General features: G+C 49.5%; 1 long non-coding RNA gene across 3 annotated transcripts in view; it reads left to right on the top strand.

The window, feature by feature from the left end:
* Positions 1-16437, top strand: part of LOC142006947 (uncharacterized) — a 73029-nt gene extending 56592 nt beyond the window's left edge. Inside the window, exons 2-4 of one of the 3 annotated variants that reach the window (XR_012643859.1) lie at positions 5976-6180; positions 14544-14752; positions 15551-16437. This is a non-coding gene — a long non-coding RNA (uncharacterized LOC142006947). Of the gene's footprint in view, positions 1-5975; positions 6181-11159; positions 11741-14543; positions 14753-15550 lie in introns of those variants that run through there. The other 2 variants (XR_012643858.1, XR_012643860.1) reach the window with 2 other exon arrangements.
* Positions 16438-20060: the final 3623 nt, after the last annotated feature.

The following is a 20060-nucleotide window of genomic DNA, read 5'->3' as shown; positions in this document are numbered from 1 at the left end:
ACATTGGACTTTAGTCACAGCCATATGCAACATCCTCTTGTTTGCCTCAGGTGTGAAGACTCGCTGCGCTTTGACCCTGGACCATGTCAAATTGATTCAGCTGCAAGGCAAATTAAAACTAGGTACACACACGTTCGTCTCTGTTATAGGAGCTCTGTTTCAGACATCAGCTGCAGACGTCAACATGGCTCTGACATATTAAAGATGGAACTCATTGAAAACTGTCTTGGACACCCTTAGGCTATGTCTACACTACAAGATAAATTCTAATTCATTAAAAATCAATTTTATCATACCATTTTTAATTTTATTTTGAGTATTCTCACTTCCTGCAGCCTCCCAAAAAATTTGACATATTGCTTCCACACTGAAATCACCAAACATCGACTGTTGCAGCAATGCATTGTGGGAACCTATCCCACAGTTCTCTCATCCCTGCATTCTGGGAGCCAGGTGCAACAGTGCTGTCAGTTTCCCAGCTCCGCCAGGCTGCAGGACCTGGGAAACTGACAATGCAGCAGACCTGATCAATTTCCCAGCTCTGGCTAGTAGCAGGGAGCTAGGAGCCAGGTTCAATGTGTAGCTTTGCGGGATACATATAGGAGACTTGTGGAGGCTAATAAATTTGAATGAAAGAAATGGCACTTCCACACTATCCTTTATTTGACATTTTAAACTCGAGAGCGATCCTTTACCCATCCGTTACTATCAACATTTTGTTGTCAATATTAGTGCAGACTAAATCAAGCTAATAACATTTACAGTGAAGACAGTGACGTTTTAATGTCGAGCTAACGCCTTCAAATTCGATTTTATGTTGTAGTGTGGATGCAGCCTTAATTGTAAATGCAACTGATTGCAGTATTCAGCTGTGTTAATCAAGTTAGCACTTGGGATGTCTTCAAGTTGGGAATAGCAGTTTGTGGCTACCCAAACAAATGTCATCTGCACACATGAACTTCCTGAACTGGATAAGCAGAAAGTGATTTGTGAACAGATTGAAAAGCATTGTAGCTGGCACTAAGAGTAGACTTGGTTTGTTTTTTATACATGACAACTCTGCCTCCCACGTTCACTTGAAAATGCGTGTTCCAAAGGAAAAGGTCAGTGATGTTGATTACCCTGGTTGGGAGTGTTCTTAACAATTTGAATACGCATCCTTTGTCTCAGACTGTGCCAGATGTTGCTATTGTTGTGCACCCCATGAGTTCCTAGTTCATACCAGGGAAACTGATGATTCAGCCCATGGACCACATTCCACGTTATTTGTAGCGTTGAATCTTAATCACTTGCCAGCAAATATTCCTAATATAATTCTGCCCCCTCCACATGCAGGCAGGATGTGCCTACATGAGCAAGTTCTTTCAAAATATTTTTTGAAATATCCAATATCAAAAGATCAAGTTGAGTGTCTACACACAAAACGCGTACTTTTGAAATTGAAATAAAAGAATGGGGCACTCCTTTCAAAAGCACTTTTCACTCCTGATTCAGGAAGAATTCCTTCTTTCAGAAGAAATCATGTGTAGATGCTCTGTGAGCTCCCCCCCGCCAGCTTTTTTTTTGAAAGAACAATCATCATGGAGCCTCATTTTTTGATCCCTGGCCAGTTCTTTTGAAAGAGCAGGGGGCTGTGTGAACATTCTCTTTTGAAAGAACAAATCACTCTTTCAATCCACTTTTTGCATGTGGACACGCTCTTTCAAAAGAAGTTCTTTTGGAAGAGATCTTCTGGAAAAACTTCTTTCAAAAGATCGCTGTAGTGTAGGTGTAGCCACAATGGTCAAATCATCAGGCAAGCCATCCGAATACTGCATCTGAAAGACTGTCAGCAACCAAATACAGCATTATCAGAAATTCTTCTACAGTTACTTGGGAATTCTCTACTGTATGCATTATAGGAGATATGACAATGATGACTTTTAGTTACGGTTGTCTACATTTTTTCATTTCACTTGTAACTTTTCTGAAACATAAACTTTTAGTTAGTATTCATTGGTATGATTTTTCTTTCTGTGAACTTGACAAAAAAAGCAGTTTTTCTTCATCCATTCTGAAATAAAGGAAAGGGAAAACAAAAACTTATTGTAAAAACCTTCCACTTTTTAAAAAAAATATGTCAACAGGAGGTATTGCTTCAGTTTCAACTCAAGCTCTCCTGGATTCATTATTGTTTCATGAAATTTTTTGTATTCAAAGCAACTGGAAACCCCAAGTAACCTCAGAAACCACCAAACTATTATGCCAACCCTGATAACTCGTAAAGTTAATCTGAACACGTGCAAACAGCTCCCTGGGTCTTGCTCACCCTTTTCTGTACCATTTGCTATCCCTAGTTTGTAAGAGACACTGCTTTTCTGGCTGATGTCACAGACAATGGAAATGTTTTATTCTTCTGTTTGATATCTTCCCACCAAAATTTCCTATGCTGCTTGCTATTATGTATATAATTCCTGGTCACAAAATACAGATAATTCTCAAGTTATGAACGGGTTATGTTCAGAACACCTGGTCGTAACTCACTTTGGTCATAAATCGGATATACCCCTATACTGTAAACCCCCAAGATTTGCGAGGCCCTTGTGTACCTTGAATTTCGCGTAAGTCATTGTTCCCCCATCCCATCAGCTTGCAAAATAATATGCACACCAGTGTCACTGTAGAAATAATATTCTGTGCATAGTCTTGGTAGAGGTTGTAGGAAGGTTAAATTGTTTTCACATTTAGCAAAAGGCTGCCATTTTTTTCACATGAAAGCTTGAGCCTTTTCCGTTGCACCATTTCAGATTTTACTGGCGTTTTGATTTTACTTTTTTTCTAGTCTTGTTTTGATTTCAACTCTTCGAACAACAATCTGTTTTCAATATTGGAGATCCAACTGCTGTCTTATTTGTGTCTATTGAGATGGTTGTCTTGAGGCATTCTGTTAAATTTCTGCTTGTAGAAGGAAACATATGAAATGAATTACCATATTGTAAAATGTTAAATATTCTTTCCCCACCTCCCCAGATAAAATTACTTGAAATTGTACTGTGTTCTCCTACATCACCTAAATCCCATAAGATAGTGTCAAAATAACTCTTGGAAAGGAAAGGTAGAGGTTTTTTTAGTTAGGTATCCCCAACTTCATTTGAAACTAATAGGGCTGTCTTCAATTAGACTACTACAATGACCTATCTCCTCATAGCCATTTAGGGAGTCCAGAAACGTAAAGTCTGTCTTTTTTTAAAGTTTCATGTTACAGAGTTTATTACTGGGACTTGGACTAAGTTACGTTACATGAACTTTTATAATCTTGAACAGAGTTAATGAAAGCCTCAGAGGGAGTAACCTATTTAAAGAAAAAAGTATTTATGGTATTTCCAGTATAGCACACATTTAACTTAAGCAAAACTGATTAAGTAGGGATATTACACGCTCTCTTTGTATGTATCTTTATCATGGGCATAGGCCGAATCTGACTGATAGGTCAAGTATACCAGGGAAGTTTTAATAAAAACAGATACCTAAAAATTCGTAGAGCAACTATGTCTGCCCACAGTTTTACATGTGGAATATCTTCTTATTGCTTTGCAGCACATCACTCCCCCAGTTCCAAGAAACCAGGGGCCTCTCAAAACAAAGTGGAAAAGAGAATGGTTCGCTAGTCCACTGGCAATATATCTGCATTTTTAACCTAGCCTGGATATAGCGAAGAGCTTAGTTTTTGCTATGTGACTGACCTCTCTTAGCCAAGTTCACAGCAGTGTGAGCTATCAAAAATGACAGAGTGTTGGCAAGCTTTTGCGTGCGTTTGGGCCAGAATCTCTTCCAAGCCCAGCTGGAATCAATTATATTAAATAATAGTTCTTGCAAGAACTAGTTCCTACCACTCTCTTCAGAAATTGCTTAGCGGTCAGATGTAAATACTTATAAGTTTATACGTTGCCCTTTCCCTCCCCCATTCAGAAGAAACTGTGACAGAACTAAAGCGACATGAGTGGTTGCACACTTGTCTTCTGGACTGGCCCTGTGAAATCCACCACTGTATACACCGATATTTTAGACACATTAAATCAACATGTACGCCATTTACTGTAAATGGAGATGATAAAAGCCATAGTTGGGTAATAAATGTATATGACTTTAAATTCTTATCAAAACTGGGACTCCGAGACTGATACTTGGAATAAGTGAGGGAAGGCTGGTCTACCAGGGCAATGTTGACCTAAGGTACGCATCTCCAGCTAAGTGACGAGAAGAAGAAACTCTCCTGTTCACTCCCTTGCGCATCTTGTTCCAGTAGAGTATGGGAGCTGACAAGAGAGAGTTTACTAGACCCACTAAATCAACTGCAGCACCGATCTCCCAGTAAGTGTTTATCTGCCATAAGAAAATATTTACAGTTTTCTATCTTGGGAGGATTAGCAGGCTTAGGAAACTGGTAACAGGACATGGACACCATCCCTCTTAGATCATGGTTTGATCGTGGCCTAGTCACATAACATTATTATAATGAGACCCATTCTTTGGGCCATATGAAATCAGTTGGTGGGCTCATTTCTCAAACTGAAGAAAAAAAGGTAACTAATATAATTTTTCTCTTTGGGGAAATGCACTAATATGTTCTATTATCAAACTATTTTGCACACCATGACCTATTCAAATTCTAGCAAAATGCCCCCTTGTAACCAAAAGTATCTCTTCATTCTCCCCCCCCCACCACCACCTAGAGAGTTTTTTCAAATCACTCAGGCTGCATCTACAGTATGAGACAAATTTGAATGCAAGGCAATTAGCTTGATATTACCAGTGCATCTACCCATTACAAACATACCCTGCAGGAAGTTCATGGTTCTGCCTCTACACTTGTCATTTTGACTGCACTACCTGGCACCAGCTTCTGTTCTGCTGCACCATGTGGCAACAAGGCTGTTGTGAGAGTCGTGCTTGCATAGGACACTGAGAAACTTCGTCTCAGTGGTTTACATTTGTGTGCGAACCCCCTTCCCTCCACCACAGGCACCAGGCAGTCAGGGTCTTTCCCGCACTCAGCCACATCAAGTGGGTAGCCCCTGACCCAATAAAATGATGTGCTTTTTGTTGAGTGCTGACCATGCTGCCAGGCAGTACCAGGTCCTAGGTTGTGTGCATTTAGGGCTCCAAGGGCGGGAAAGATTCTCAGGGACTTGCAGCCACCAGGGGGAAGTCTCCCCCAGTGGCTAAGATAGTTAGGGGAACCAATTTAACTGGCCCCCCACTGAACCCAACCCACCATGCCCCTAGCATGGGACCACTGGGGCTTGCAGCCACAGAGGGGAAGTCTTCTCTGGCAGCTTAGATACTTGGGAACTTGCTGCCACAGGGGGAGAAGGCTCCCCTGGCAGCTAAGATAGTCTGGGGGACTACTTCAACATTCCAAGTGGCTCTGCAGCCTCAGACCATAGCACTTTCCCATAACCAGCCAAAAATATTTTTGGGAGCCTGCTGTCAATTGCAGACACCTGCTGGTTTGATATTTCAGTTATCAATTTTTTCTAACATCTCCCATCTGTCTTCATTCTTTGACCCCCTCAGAAGCACGGAGGTGAGGGGGCCGAGCTGAGATTCCTGTTGCAGTTATAAGTTCAGCATAAGATAGCACACCAGTAAGCCAAAGACTCTCCCCTCAGGAACTCTCTTTTTTGAAAAACTTCCCTATCTTCTCATTCTTCAAGCTTTTCAGGGATATTTCACTGCCATCACCCATGTTGGTGATGTCTATGTAATGAAGAGGGAAGTCAACATTTTTTCCCTAGACTTTTTTATCCTCTTTCATCTAACTTTGCGAATAGAGTCAGGGTTCCTGTATTATTTTCAGGGATCTAATATAATCATGGAAGGGAGGACACGCAGTGGATAGCCAGTTGAGAATTTAGTTACAGAAGAAAGACATTTCTGTAATTTTTTTTTTTTGCCATCTCTGTGGATGCCTTAATCTTCCTTTCATCCAACAGGAAAAATGGATGTTTGTTTACAACGGGAGGGGAATGAGGAAAATGAATTGGGGGAAGATGACATCAAGACCAGTGAGCATACCCAGAAGGCTATGGGGATGAGAGGACTGTGGGATAGGTTCCTACAATGCACTGCTGCAAAAGTCAATGTTTGCCAAGTGAGTGTGGCTGCAGTAAGTCGACTTTGTGAGGAGCATGTGAGAAGGTGAGGATGGTCAAATTTGAACTTATAAATTCCAGAATTACAAAACTGATATTAATAAATTCAAATTTATCTCATAGAGTAGACACAGCATCAGTTTACCATTGTTCAATGTTGCAATCAAAAGGTGGAAAGCTTAAAATACTCCCTGTGATTCCATTATTAAAGTGATTATTATCTTGGCAGAGTAAATTTTGTCTTAGGTTTCAGAATTTGTTGTGTGGCAGACTCAGGCATGCAAACTCTCAGCTATGGACAAGGACCGCCCTGTGTAATTCTTGGGAAAAAGGATGCCCAATCTTGCTATGTGATGGCTAGTGTTGCAGTCAAAAGTTAGCTCAGCTTCAACACTGAGTTCTCTGAGTACAATACAGGCTGACAAGATACCTGTTAACCGCAAAGAGTTTATTGCCCTGACCAGCTTTAGCAATAAACCCTTAACTAGGAAGCAAGCACATGATAGGAAAGTGGCATCTCACATCCATTTGACAAGCTGGGAACCCCGGACACCTGCAGATGAGTGGGAGTTCTTTCGTCGTCCAAAGCACTGGTGCCATGGCCCATTGGTGAGATCCCAAATTGCACTGGTTTCTGTGTTGGTTATGTACAGGTTTTTTTGCCTCATTATACAATTCCATTCGGTCACTCATTACCGTTTATGGTATTTCCTCATCTGTCAATTATTGATCTGTTATTGGTTCTGTTACTCCTTGTTCTTTAACCCTGCTTACGCATTTACCGCATCTCATCATAAAAGATTTTTGATTGTCTGTGCCCTTCCTCTTGTCTCTATCTACAAATTGTTGTGCTACAATGCCACCACTTATCTTCTTTGGTAGTTTTCCCCTGAGGCTTGTTCCTGGCTCATAAGACCTGGGGCAGGGCTGAGTGCCTCATCACCCCTAAGCTTTCATGTACAAAGTTCTTCTGCAGTTGAGATGTCACTTTCCTACCATGCTTTTGCTTCTTAGTTAAGGGTTTATTGCAAAAGCTGGTCAGGGCAATAAACTGTTTGCGGTTAACAGATATCTTGTCAGCGTGTATTGTACTCAGAGAACTCAGTGTTGAAGCTGAGATAACTTTTGACTGCAACACTAGCCATCACATATTCAACTAATCTCCTCTTGCAGTTCAATTTCGTGAGGCCTCAGAACGAACAGCCCCTATGTCCTTCAACTCCAATACAATGTGTCTCTTAATTAATCTCAAATAATACTAAACACAGATTCACATATTTTACATATTTTACAGCTTACCTACCCTTCACAATATCTCCCCTATTCCGCAGGGCTCTCGCCCAGGCTTCTCTGCTAAGAGAGCTCTCTTGCCTTCTCTACCTGCTTCTTCTTCAGCATACCCCCTGTTCACTTAAAGCCCTTCAGGAGCTTTGTCACTCAAACACAGCATCTCCAAACATAACTAAATCTTCTAGATGTCCTCCTCTTACTGTACCTGCCTGCTTTCTTCCTACAGAGACCAGCTGACTTAGTCCAGGTATGGGTTATTCTATTATCAAGGCTAGCTTAGCCCCGGGCCCTTCAGCACACACATGCTCATGACTACTTTTTCTGTCCAAAAATGGGCTTTGCAGGCTTTCTGGTAGCTTGGTAATCCAGTTCTTTGACTGGTATTTTAGCTGAAGCTGTGCAACCAAACACACTGATTAGGAATCTAGGGAAAATATTCAGGTTTGTTAAATCCTTGATAAGCATTTGGCCTTGCTGTCTGAGGCAAGGAGAATACAGGCTTTTTTTTCCTAAACGAAAATAAGGAAAATCCACCTTTTAGAAAGAATGTGGGATACCTTTAGCTGATAGATCACCGAAACGTACAGTAACCCAAGCAAAGCCTTGGTTCTGCAATGTAGTTAGGTACAAGAATACTTCTCTGTGGGACTGTTCAGGTGCTTAAGTTAGGAATATGCTTATATACCTTGCTGACCAGAAGTCTAAAAAGTGAAATGTCCAGCCCCACTCTGGAATGTTGTGGTATTCTTTACCTCTTCATGAGTGACAGTTGTCTTTACCAGCATTCTCTCCCAAATTCAGGGCCTTAGCATAGCCCAGTAAAACTGCACCCGTACCACTAATATTCGTTGTGCATCACTGTTCTACCTTGAAGCCCACAATGATGCTCTCAGCATTCTTATTTTTAAACATTATTTAACTTTTTAGCCAAGCTCTGAAAACAGCTATTCGGTTTAAATAAGCCAATAATAAAATATACCCCTGCCATTTAGATTTGGAAACAATTCATTCTGGATATTCAGAGAATGGCTGAAAGTGCCAAGTTAAACCATAGTAAATGCAATCCTTTAGTCCAAATTTGGTAGCATTTATTTATTTATTTTAAATACTAGTTCAGCAGAAAGTCTCTGCTGTAAAAGAAAAAAAAAACATTTAAATAGCATTGTAAACAATGAGTTATGATCTTCCAAGATGCCAACATCTTGGAAAACAGCAAAAATAGCAAAAGCAGAAATAGCAAAAACGGGAGCAATCAACCTAACCACAACTAGGTTCTTATTGATACTTGTTGAATAGAATTTTAGCTTTTGTGCTGCTCGTCGTTTCAGCGTTTTGAATATGGAAGAAGTCACAGGCTGCGTCTACACGTGCACGCTACTTCGAAGTAGCAGCAGTAACTTCGAAATAGCGCCCGTCACGTCTACACGTGTTGGGCGCTATTTCGAAGTTGAAATCGACGTTAGGCGGCGAGACGTCGAAGTCGCTAACCCCATGAGCGGATGGGAATAGCGCCCTACTTCGACGTTCAACATCGAAGTAGGGACGTGTAGACGATCCGCGTCCCGCAACATCGAAATAGCGGGGTCCTCCATGGCGGCCATCAGCTGGGGGGTTGAGAGATACTCTCTCTCCAGCCCTTGCGGGGCTCTGTGGTCACCGTGGGCAGCAGCCCTTAGCCCAGGGCTTCTGGCTGCTGCTGCTGCAGCTGGGGGTCCGTGCTGCATATACAGGGTCTGCAACTAGTTGTTGGCTCTGTGTATCTTGCACTGTTTAATGAAAGTGTGTCTGGGAGGGGCCCTTTAAGGGAGCGGCTTGCTGTTGAGTCCGCCCCATGACCCTGTCTGCAGCTGTGCCTGGCTCCCTTATTTCGATGTGTGCTACTTTGCCGTGTAGACGTTCCCTCGTTGTGCCTATTTCGATGTTGGGCTGAGCAACGTCGAAGTTGAACATCGACGTTGCCAGCCCTGGAGGACGTGTAGACGTTATTCATCGAAATAGCCTATTTCGATGTCGCAACATTGAAATAAGCTATTTCGAAGTTGGGTGCACGTGTAGACGTAGCCACAGAGTGCATATTCCTTTATACAAATTTATTAAGCATTATGGGGAGAAATCAACACATTCCAAGCATAAAATTTAACCTGGAGTTGAGGTTGAAAGAATCTGTCAGTTTCTTGAAAAACTAAAAAGTCTTAAAATAACTTTGCTTTCTGAAAACACAAAGATTAGAGCATAAAAGGTGAAATGTCATTGAACTCTGTAAAATGACAATACGGTATTGTGAGATTGCTAGATTACCGCCTTTCCATAATTGCATATCAATAGCCACGTCTACACTAGCCGGCTATTTCAAAATAGCCGTGCCAACTTCGAAATAGCGCCCGCCACATCTATACGTGCTGAGTGCTATTTCGAAGTTGAAATTGACGTAAGACGGCGAGATGTCGATATTGCTATCCTCATCAGGAGATGGGAATAGCGCTCTACTTCAACATTCAACGTCGAAGTAGGGCACGTGTACACGATCCACGTCACGCAACATCAAAATAGCGGGGTCCTCCATGGTGGCCATCAGCTGAGGGGTTGAGAGACACTCTGTCCAGCCCATGAGCTCTATGGTGGCCGTGTGCAGCAACCCCTTAAAGCTCCCTGCCCCCTTATTTCCTGTGCAGGAAGCTGACAGCATGCAGGCAGTAGCACACACACGTGCCCAGCCTGCACGTCCTCCACAAGTCCCAACCCACCACCCAGCACCCATGGCAGCCAGCCAGCCCCTCAAACACCCACAGGGCACCGCCCCCAAGGGGACCCAGGGCTCCCAGCCAGCCAGCCAGCGGGGGAAGAGGCAGTGGGGCCCCTCCTGGTTGGAGGCCGAGATCCGGGACCTGCTGGGGCTCTGGGGCGAGGAGAAGGTGCTACAGGTAATGGGGAGCAAGAGGCGGAATGCAGATGCATTCATGCAGCTGGTCGAGGGCCTGGCTGCCCGGGTTCACCCTGTCCGCACTCCTGACCACGTCAGGAGTAAGGTGAAGGAGCTGCAGCAGGGTTACGCCTGGGCCCGGGATGCGGCCAGCCGATCTGGGGCTGCCCCCGCCACTTGCCCCTTTTACAGGGAGCTCAGGGAAATCCTGGGCCCCCGGTACACCACCTCCCCCCAGCCACCCTTGACACCTCGGCCGACAAGCCCCAGCAGGCCCCAGAGACAGAGTCCGGCCCAGAGGCCAGCCCTGCACCCCAGGGGCCCCCACAGGAGCCCACACCTGGGACAGCACAGGAGGAGGAGGAGGCCTCCAGCAATGGGGAGCTGTTCATAGACCTCCCCTCCTGCAGCTCCAGCAGGACGTCTGCCTGATGGGTGTCCCCCAACCGTGGGAGTGGACTGTCAGGTATGTACCCCGGTGCACACCCCCGAGGTTAAGGGGCGGGGACGAGGGACATGACCAGGGCCCTCCAAACACCCAAATGACCACGGCCCCGAGGACAGCAGTGGCATGTCCCTCAGGAAAGTCCATCAGTCCCTGCCCCCCAGCAGGACAGCACCATGCCCCATCCCTGGGGGTGGGGGGAGCGGAACTTAGAGGTCCCCCCTGTCGGGGGGATAGCACACCCATCATCATCAGCAACATCTCTGGGGGATGGGGATGGGGAACCAGCGGCAGAGGGATGGGGGGACATGGCCACGGGTCAGGGCCCACATTAACGACTGTCTCCGCTCTTCTCCCCTCTGTTCTGCAGCTGCACCATCTGAGGGCCCCGAGAGCACAGGTGCTGTGTCCATCGTGCTGGACAGCCCACTGGGGCCATCACATCAGGCCAGCCCAGCAACAGAGCAGGGACCGGCCCCAGGATGAGCCTGACAGCACCGGAGCCATCCCCGGGCATCTGCTGACCCCCAGCTCCTCACCACCCTCCGGCATCAGGTGGAGGTCTTGGAGTGCTGCCAGCACATGGAGGAGCGGCGGGTCCACCTGCAGGAGCAAGCGCTGGCCTGGCACCAGGAGGCTTGGGGAGCCTTCATGAGGACCTTTGAGCGGATTGTGGAGCAGTTGCCCCCCCCACCCCCATCGATCTGCCCGCCTTCCCTCCAAGCTGCCCTCCACTAGCAGCTGTCCTGGAGCCTGCTGCCGAGGGGGACCGCGGGCCTCAGGAACCAGCCCGGACATATCTGCCGGTTCTCCGGCCCCCACTCAGCCTCGACGGGGCCTTCGGCCCAGACGTGGGTCGTGCCTCCGCCATGCCAGGTGCTGGACAATAGAGGTGAAGGAGGCCAAGGACATAGCCCCCCCAGGCCCCTCCTCTTTTGTATGTATTCCCCCCATAATTGTAAATAGTTTATTCATCCCACCCCCCCTTTAGTAGCTGCCCCCCCATGTACATAGCTCCCCGCCTCTTAATGTAATGACTTTGTTGTTTTGTTTCAAAAAAAGGTTTTGGTTTATTTACAAAAGAAGTGTGTGGGTGGTGTGTGCTCTCTGGTGCTCAGTGGTGTGGGTGTGGGGGCAGGTAGAGTTGTAGGGGATGGGGGGTGGCAGTGGGTGGCTCACCACCAGCTGGCCCTGCCAGCGTTCACCCTGCAGCCTGCTCAAAATGGGCCCGCAGGGCCTCCTGGACCCAGATCCCCTCACGGTCGACCTGGCGACTGGGGGCAGCGGGTGGCTGGGCGTTGGCCCTGCCAGCCTCCACAGCCCAGCCCTGGAAGAAGGCCTCTCCCTTGCTCTCCACCAGGTTGTGGAGTGTGCAGCATGCGCCCACAACCTGGGGGATGTTGGCAAGCCCTGCATCCAGGTGGGTGAGGAGACACCTCCAGTGGCCTTTGAGGCGGCCGAAAGTCCGCTCGACCACATGGCGCACATGGTTATTGAACCGCTCCTGGGTGGCACTGACGTGGCCCGTGTAGGGGCGCATGAGCCAGGGCCAGAGGGGGTATGCCGCATCTGCGACAAGGCAGAGCGGCAGGGTGGTATCCGCCACAGGGATCTCCCACTGGGGGATGTAGGTCCCTGCCTCCAGCCGGCGGCACAGACCCGAATTCCTGAACACCCGGGCATCATGGATGCTGCCAGGCCAGCCAACATAAATGTCCAAGAAGCGGTCCCGGCTGTCCACCAAGGCCTGAAGGACCACGGAATGGTATCCCTTCCTATTCAGGAAGTGTCCTCCGCCGTGCCCCAGGGCACGGATGGGGATATGGGTCCCATCTAGAGCCCCGAAGCAATCAGGGAAGCCCAGGCTGGCAAACCCCGCGATGGCAGCATCCGGGTCCCCAAGCCACATGAGCCTGTGGAGGAGCAGGGCATTGATTGCGTAGACCACCTGCAGGGGAAGGACATGAGAGAACACCTGTGAGGGGTGTGCAGGGTGTGTCTGGCCCCCTCCCTGGGCTCCCCCTTTCCCCAGAGCTCACCTCCAGGCTCCCACTCCCCCCCAGGGCTCCCCCCCAGGCACCCCCTTCCCCCAGGGCTTCCCCCTGGGCTCCCCCTCTTCCCTGAGCTCCCTCTCCCCCCCAAGCTCTTCCTCCCCCCTGGGCACCCGCTCCCCCCCGGGCTCCCCCTGGGTCCTCTTACCTCCATGACGACAGCCCCAACGGTGGCCTTGCCCATGCCGAACTGCTGCCCTATGGATCGGCAGCTGTCTGGAGTGGCCAGCTTCCAGACAGCGATGCCGACCTGTTTCTTCACAGTGAGGGCATGTCGCATGGGGGTGTCCTGGTGCCATAAGGCAGGGGTGAGCCACTGGCAGAGCTCGAGGAACGTCTGCCGGCTCATCCAGAAATTCCGGATCCAGCAGTCATTGTCCCACTCGTTAAGCACCAGCCGCTCCCACCAGTCTGTGCTAGTGGGGTACCTCCATAGCCGGCAGCGTGTCTGGCAGGGGGAGGATGGGAGGGCAGCAAGGTCTGGGGCTGCTTCTTCATCCCCCGAGGACAGCTCATCTTCTTCAAATAAAAGATGCTGAGCTGCCTCCTCCATGGCACTGAGCAGGGCAGACACTGCTCCAGGGACGGGTGTGTGGGCCTCTGGCTGCTGCTGCTGCTGCTGCTGCTGCTGCTGCTGCTGCTGGGGGTCCATGCTGCTTACACAGGTGTGCATGCTTGTGGGCTCTGCAGACCGTGTGCTGTGCAGGCTGAGTGTGTCTGGGAGGGGCCCTTTAAGGGAGTGTCTAGCTGTTGCCCTGAAAGTGCTAGTCTGCCCTGTGACCCTGTCCACAGCTTTTCCTGGCACCCTTATTTCGATTTGGGCCGCTTTTGTGTGGACGCTCCCCTGCAGCGCCTATTTCAATGTAGTGCTGTCCTATGTCACCATTGAACATCGACAGCACCAGCCCTGGAGGATGTGTAGACGCTACTCGTCAAAATAGCTTATTTCGATGTAGCATCCCAGTGTAGATGTATCTAATATGTTCCATTTCTGAGTTGTCAAATTGGAATAGCCAGTCCTACCAACTCAGAGTGGGACATGAATACCAAACAGAACTCTTTTCTTTCGGCCACCACCATCAGTTTACAAAATAAACTTCTGCACATTAAACCACTTGCCACTTTATACCTTTGCAACCCAGTGGAGGATTCACAGCGTGGGTACCCTTGCTGAAAGCACAATTTCAAATCCTAGGTTGAGTTGGCGGGATTGCAGTTCGGAAGAAAAACCATCCTTTTACTTGTGAATGAATACATTGCATCTAAAGCCTTTGAGAGACAGACAAATGTCAAAGAATCCCCCCACAAAACACTTTTCAGAGTAGAAACATGTTTAAATAAAAGTTTTGCTCTCATAATGACTAGCTCCATCACAAAACCACACACATGCACACATAGGCTGCATCTACACTAACTAGTCCTTTCAAAGCAATTTTAGAAGGGACAGCCTCTTTTGAAATACCCTGCGGCACGTCTACACACAGAACACCTTCTTTCGAAAGTATTTGGGATTCGCTTTTCCACTCCCCACTCAGGAGCACTCCCTTTCAAAAGACACTTTCAAAAGAATACACGCGCAGACAGTCTGCAGTCCGCTTTTTCGAAAGATGAGATCTTCCGTAGCGCTGGCCAGATCGATCATGAAGATGTCCCTGCCAGCACAAGTGGGGCTTTATGGTTTCTGTGTCTGGCTGCATTTATAGGTGCAGGAACCCAGTGGCAGGAATCTGAGAGTGTGCTAGCACTATAGAGAGGACAAGCCCACTCCAGCACACCCTCCAGATGATTCTCTGGCTCCCCGAGGCCATGGTCAGTGCAGAGGCCCCATGAATCCTTCCAGGAGCCCCTGCCTCCCACCCATCTGAGAGATCCCAGGATGCCAGCAAAGAAGAGGGCCCCCTCCTGGAGCAAGGTGTAAGGGGTTTGCTGGGACTGTGGGGGGGATGAAAAGGTACTTCTCCACACGAGTGGCCAGTGCCAGAACACTGTGGCATTTGCATGTCTGTCAATGGGACTGACCGCCTGGGGGCACCCCACCCACACAGCTGACCAGGTCAAATCAAAGGTCAAGGAGCTCAGGCAGGCCTACTGCCAGGCCGGGGACACAGACAAGGACCTAGGTCAGCTCCTTGGGCCTCAAGACACGGCTGAGCCAGAGGCCATCCTGTATATTGTGGTGCCCCAGGGAGAGCCCCAGCCTGAGCCACAGGACTAGCCATGGCCCTCAGCCAGGACCTGGGAACAAGAGCCAGAGCTGTTATAAGAGGAGGATGGGTCCCTGATGATCATGATCCCCTCTGGCTCCTTGAGCCAGGCCCCCTTCACCCAGGACTTCCCCAAATTCATCGAGGTACCCTCTGGTAGGTCACTAGTGAATCAGACACCCATCAGGGGGCACTCACCCCTGTCACAGCCAGCAGATGCATCCCAGATGGCCATGTCCCAAGGCGATGGATCAGACCTTGTGTGGCACTTGGTACCCACTCCCTTGCAGAGCACCATAACCCATATACCTGGAGGGAACTGGGGACAGACTACTCCTGGCACAAGCCCCATCCATGAGGGGACCCCTTAGTGCCCAGGATCCCTCAGGGCCCCCAGGCCATCGGATGGGGGAATGGGTAGACTGGACACAGGAGGTGGGGGGCATGGCCCTGGGGACTGGGTCACAGGACTGATGGTTCATCTCTCTGCCCTTATGTTGCCACAGGTCTGCCTTCCAAGGGCGGGAGGAGCCCCAGAACAGATGACAAGAAGGCCAGGACACCCCCACCTCCCACACCAATGTGAAGCTGCTGCCAGGGCATGTGCCAGTACCACAGGGACAAGGAGGCTGCTGCTGCCCACACAGCTGCCCTGCGGGACATCTGTCCTGCTGGAGTGGCTGGTGGTGGAGTGGGAGGTCTGGGACTGGGTGGCAGGCATCCTCACCCAGGCTGTGACTGCCTGCCTGACCGAGTCTCCTGCTACCATGCCAGGCACTCCCACAGCCCTCCCCCCTCCATGGCCCCCTGCAGACCCCCTTGCTGCCCCCCACAGCCCCTGACCTCAAGGCCCTGAGCCCATCCAACCTTCCCCCAGCCTCCCAGCTGACACTTGGCCAATGGTTGATGGCCAGTGCCAGCCAGGGCGAACTGGCCTCCCAGACTCTCCTTTCCTACCCATACCCGCCCCCACTAAGCCCAAGCCCGTTGGACCCCCTCCCATGCCCCTGCCTCCCCATGTCCTAGCCCTGTCCCAGGCCTGATTGTGACTCTGGACCTGGTGCAGTCGGAGCTCCCACACCCAGCACAGCTCCTGGGCCTCCACCCCTGTTGAAGAGTAAGGCCCCCACCCCCACCCAAGGACCCTGCTCCAAATTGTGTTACCCCACTACCTATCGTATGTAGTTCCCCCACATTCCCCATACACAGTTTATTATCCAGGTTGTTAATTTGAAAGAGTTTTATTTTGTTCCAATAAATGGTTTATTTTTTACCACCACCAGGTCCCTCATGAATGGTGGGGGAGCGGTGAGAGGTGGGTGTGCAGGAAGGGAGTCATGGTGGAGGGTGCTTAGGGGAGAGTTATTGGGGCCCCCGAGTGAAGGCCTGCCAGAAGGACTCCCTGACCTGCACCATGTCCTGTTGCACCTGGCAGCATAGGGTGGTAGCTAGCTGCTCATAGTCGTGCCTGGCCTAGAGGCTTGTGGTTCCACTCCATAATACTGTGGATAGTATAACATGCCCCCACTAAGGCTAGCACATAGAGAAGACCAACCTCCAGGTGTGTTAGGAGGCACCAAAGGTGCACCATCAGGCACCCGAATGCCTGGTCCAGTGTTGTCAGCCCAGTTCAGGTGCTCATTAAAAAGATCCATGTGGGGTCAGTATGTCCCATGTAGGGCCACATCAGTCACAGGTGCCAGGTGTATGCGGCGTCAGCCACAATGCAGTGGAGTATAGGGGTGTTCCTGACTGGATGCCACTGTGGGGGGATGTAAGTCCCCTCCTGCATCCTGCAGCTGAGCCAAGAGTTCTGAAACACCCAGCCACCATGGGCTCGCTTGGACCAGCCCACACATACATCCATAAAATGCCCCTTGGTGTTCATGATGGCCTGGAGAACCACAGAGTGGCACCCCTTCCAGCTGATGTAAGTGCCAGCGCTATGGTCAGGGGCCCGAATGGTGATGTGGGTCCTACCCAGAGCCTGAAGCAGTTGGGGAAGCCCAGCTCCATGAACCCTGTGAGGGTGAAACTGAGATCCCCAGTGCAGATAACCCAGTGAAGAAGGACGTCATTGGTTGCCTGGATGACCTGCACTGGGTGGCAGGTGAACACACCCATGAGTGTGTGGTCAGTGCTCAATGCCCTCCCCCACTCCCCTCCAGTGCCCACCTCCCCAGTCTCCCCCCCAGTGCCCCCTCCTCACTCCTGCTCCCCAGGGCTGACTATCCCCGGTCTCTGAAGGTTCTCCTTGCCCAGGAGCCCCTCCCTTCTCCCCCTGGTGGATGTGTGTCCCAAGCATGGCTGCCCTCTATGAGGATGGCCCAGGCAGCGGCCTTGCCCACCCCAAACTGGTAGACAATGGCTGTCCGGGGTGGCCAGCTTCCAGATGGCAATGGCTGCCCTCTTCTGCAAGGGGAGCATGGGCTGCAGCCGGATTTCCTGATGCTGGAGGGCGGGGGTGAGCCACACACGTAGCTCCAGAGACATCTCCTTGGTCATGCTGAAGTTCTGGAGCCAGTGGTCACCGTCCCAGTCCCCCAGCACCAGCTGGTCCCACCACTCACTGCTCATGGGTTAGCCTCACAGTGGCCGGAGTGCCCTAGTGGGCATGGGTGTAACCCTGTGAGGATGGCCTGTAGAAGGGAGGCTAGCAGTGTGGTACCCCAGAGCCACGGAAGGACAGCCATTAGTAACATGGCCAGCAGGCTGACCATGGCCTCGACAGATAGAACATCAGTGAGCTGCTGGGGGTCCATACTGTTCCCCAAGCTGGCTCCTCTCCGTGGTCAGCGTCTGTGGTATTCTGCATGGCAGTGTCCCTCAGCACATGCAGGACGAGGGTACTTGGGAATAGCCCTTTAAGGGAGCAGCTGGTTGTGGCCCCTGAAAGGGCTTGGCCACCATCCGACCCCATCCACAACATTTCCTGGGCCTTTCTTTCGAAAGAGCACCCTGGGCTGTGTGGACTCTCCCTTTCGAAAGAGCTCACCAGTCTTTCGAAAGAGCAGTTCGTGACCTTGATACAGCTTTCTGTGTGTAGGCACACACCTTTGACATGTGATCTTTCAAAAGCTCTCATTTCAAAATCGCACTGTAGGGTAGACGTACCCATAGAGTTCTGTTGAGGAGAGTACCTCCATGGTAACACCTCAGTTCCTCTCCATTCCCACAGTGGTCATTCACAGATCCACAAGGAGACAAGGAGAGGGCAGGCTGCGTCAAATTGCACCTCCCATTTATCTTCCCTCATGTACTCACCTCTGTAATGAGGAGTTCCTTTACAGGAAACTTGATGGGGCCATCTGGCTCTCAGCACTGTTCTACTCCAACTGCTTCAACAGAGAGATGGGGATTTGTGCTGAGCGACTATTATAAGGCATGCTTTGACTTCAGTACCATCTGCTGGCCAAGCAAGCAATGCAGGTACTCTTTGTCTCAATGTCTTTCCCTCACCAAGGTTCTCCTTCCCTCTTGGGAAGTCACATGTGTTAGCCCACTGGCTGAGTTCACTCTGGGAAGGGAATGGGAGTAACAAAAGTCCACACAAACAGTAAGTTCTTCTACCACACTTGGACTCCTCTTCAATGATGCCTTCTAGGCTCAAATTCTAGCCTCTGCTGGGATCCACTGGAAGTCTTTTTACCCTGGCATGGAGGATAGACTCCCAAGCATCCTAAAGCCTTTTCAAGCCCTTCTTCAGGACATTTCATGGGAGACCAGAGCAGCTCCCTGTAGTTCCACCTTAGTTTTCTCTTTTTTTCCCACGAAGCCCAGGGGCTTTCAGTCTATCATCCCACCTCAGTTAATCAATTCCCTGGCACTGGAAGGCATCTAATTAAGGCACAGGCAGGGCTGGTTGAAACTGGCTGGCCAGCCCCAGGCCTCCTGACCTTTAAAGGGTAAAGCCACTTTGTTACAGAGACAGAGATACAATACAAGTCAACGGCTCTAATCTCCTGCTCTTTTCCCAGGGCACATGCAGCTCCCAGGGAAGGGAGAGAGGAGGTAGGTGGTTCTGCAGAGGAGGTAGGTGGCTCTACAAACCCCAGTCAGACAAAACAGTCTGAGACAGACTGCCAAGGAGAGAGCCTCAGAAAGCTCCTCCCCTGTAGCCCATTCCTGCGGGTTTGCCATTGAAGGGAACAACCAGGACCATGTAATAGTAACAACACAGGCAGACGTTCAGCATTAAGAATGCATCCAGGGCTTGTCTGCACGTAAAAGTGCGCATTCATTATATTGTTAAAGTGATACAGCCTCTCTAGTGTGGACACAAGCCTACATAAAACTGCTTCCACTGTACAAGAAGAGAAACATACTATTCAAGTATAATGATTTTTATATTGATGTCGCTGTTACAAACAGACCTACTGTGGTTAAAAACAAACAAGCCCAAATGTAAAAACCCCCCTGTCTGAAATAGTTCTGTCAGCAAAACATTCAAGTATAGGCCAGGCCATGCACAGTTAATGTCATCCTACGCAAGGGAAAACCACAGATGGGCAGTTTTCCAGCTGTAGCACAAGAAGACCAGAGTGCTCATTATTTATATACCTCCGTTATACCATCTCTGTCTTATGTAAAATTAGCGGCTTTCCTTTCTTTCTTTACAAGATAATTCCCATGCCTCTGAACTGCCTTCATTTTGGCTGTATTGTTTTTGAGAGTATGCAACCAAAAGTGTACACAGTATTCTGGGTGAAGGTACCAGGGGGAATCGTCTGGGGAAGTGGCTGAGGGAGGGGAGCTGCTGTTCCAAGGGCTAAGGGAGTCAGCTCCTCCCACTGGCAGCTGCACAGGGTCCCTTGGCTGGAACCTGGCATGAATGGGTGGGGGGGCTGGGTTCCCCCCAGACCACCTCTTGCCCAACAGGGCCCTTAAGTGGTCCTAATGGACCTAACAGAGGCCAGAGGTCCAGGAATAGGACTGACTTTGTCACACATGAGCTGCGTCTACACGTGCACGCTACTTCGAAGTAGCGGCGCCAACTTCGAAATAGCACCCGTCGCG

This window comes from Carettochelys insculpta, chromosome 1 (genome assembly GCF_033958435.1).
Source record: "Carettochelys insculpta isolate YL-2023 chromosome 1, ASM3395843v1, whole genome shotgun sequence".
Classification (NCBI taxonomy): Eukaryota; Metazoa; Chordata; order Testudines; family Carettochelyidae; genus Carettochelys; species Carettochelys insculpta.
The sequence above is the reverse complement of the archived record's forward strand: the minus strand, read 5'-3'. Positions and strand labels throughout refer to the sequence as shown.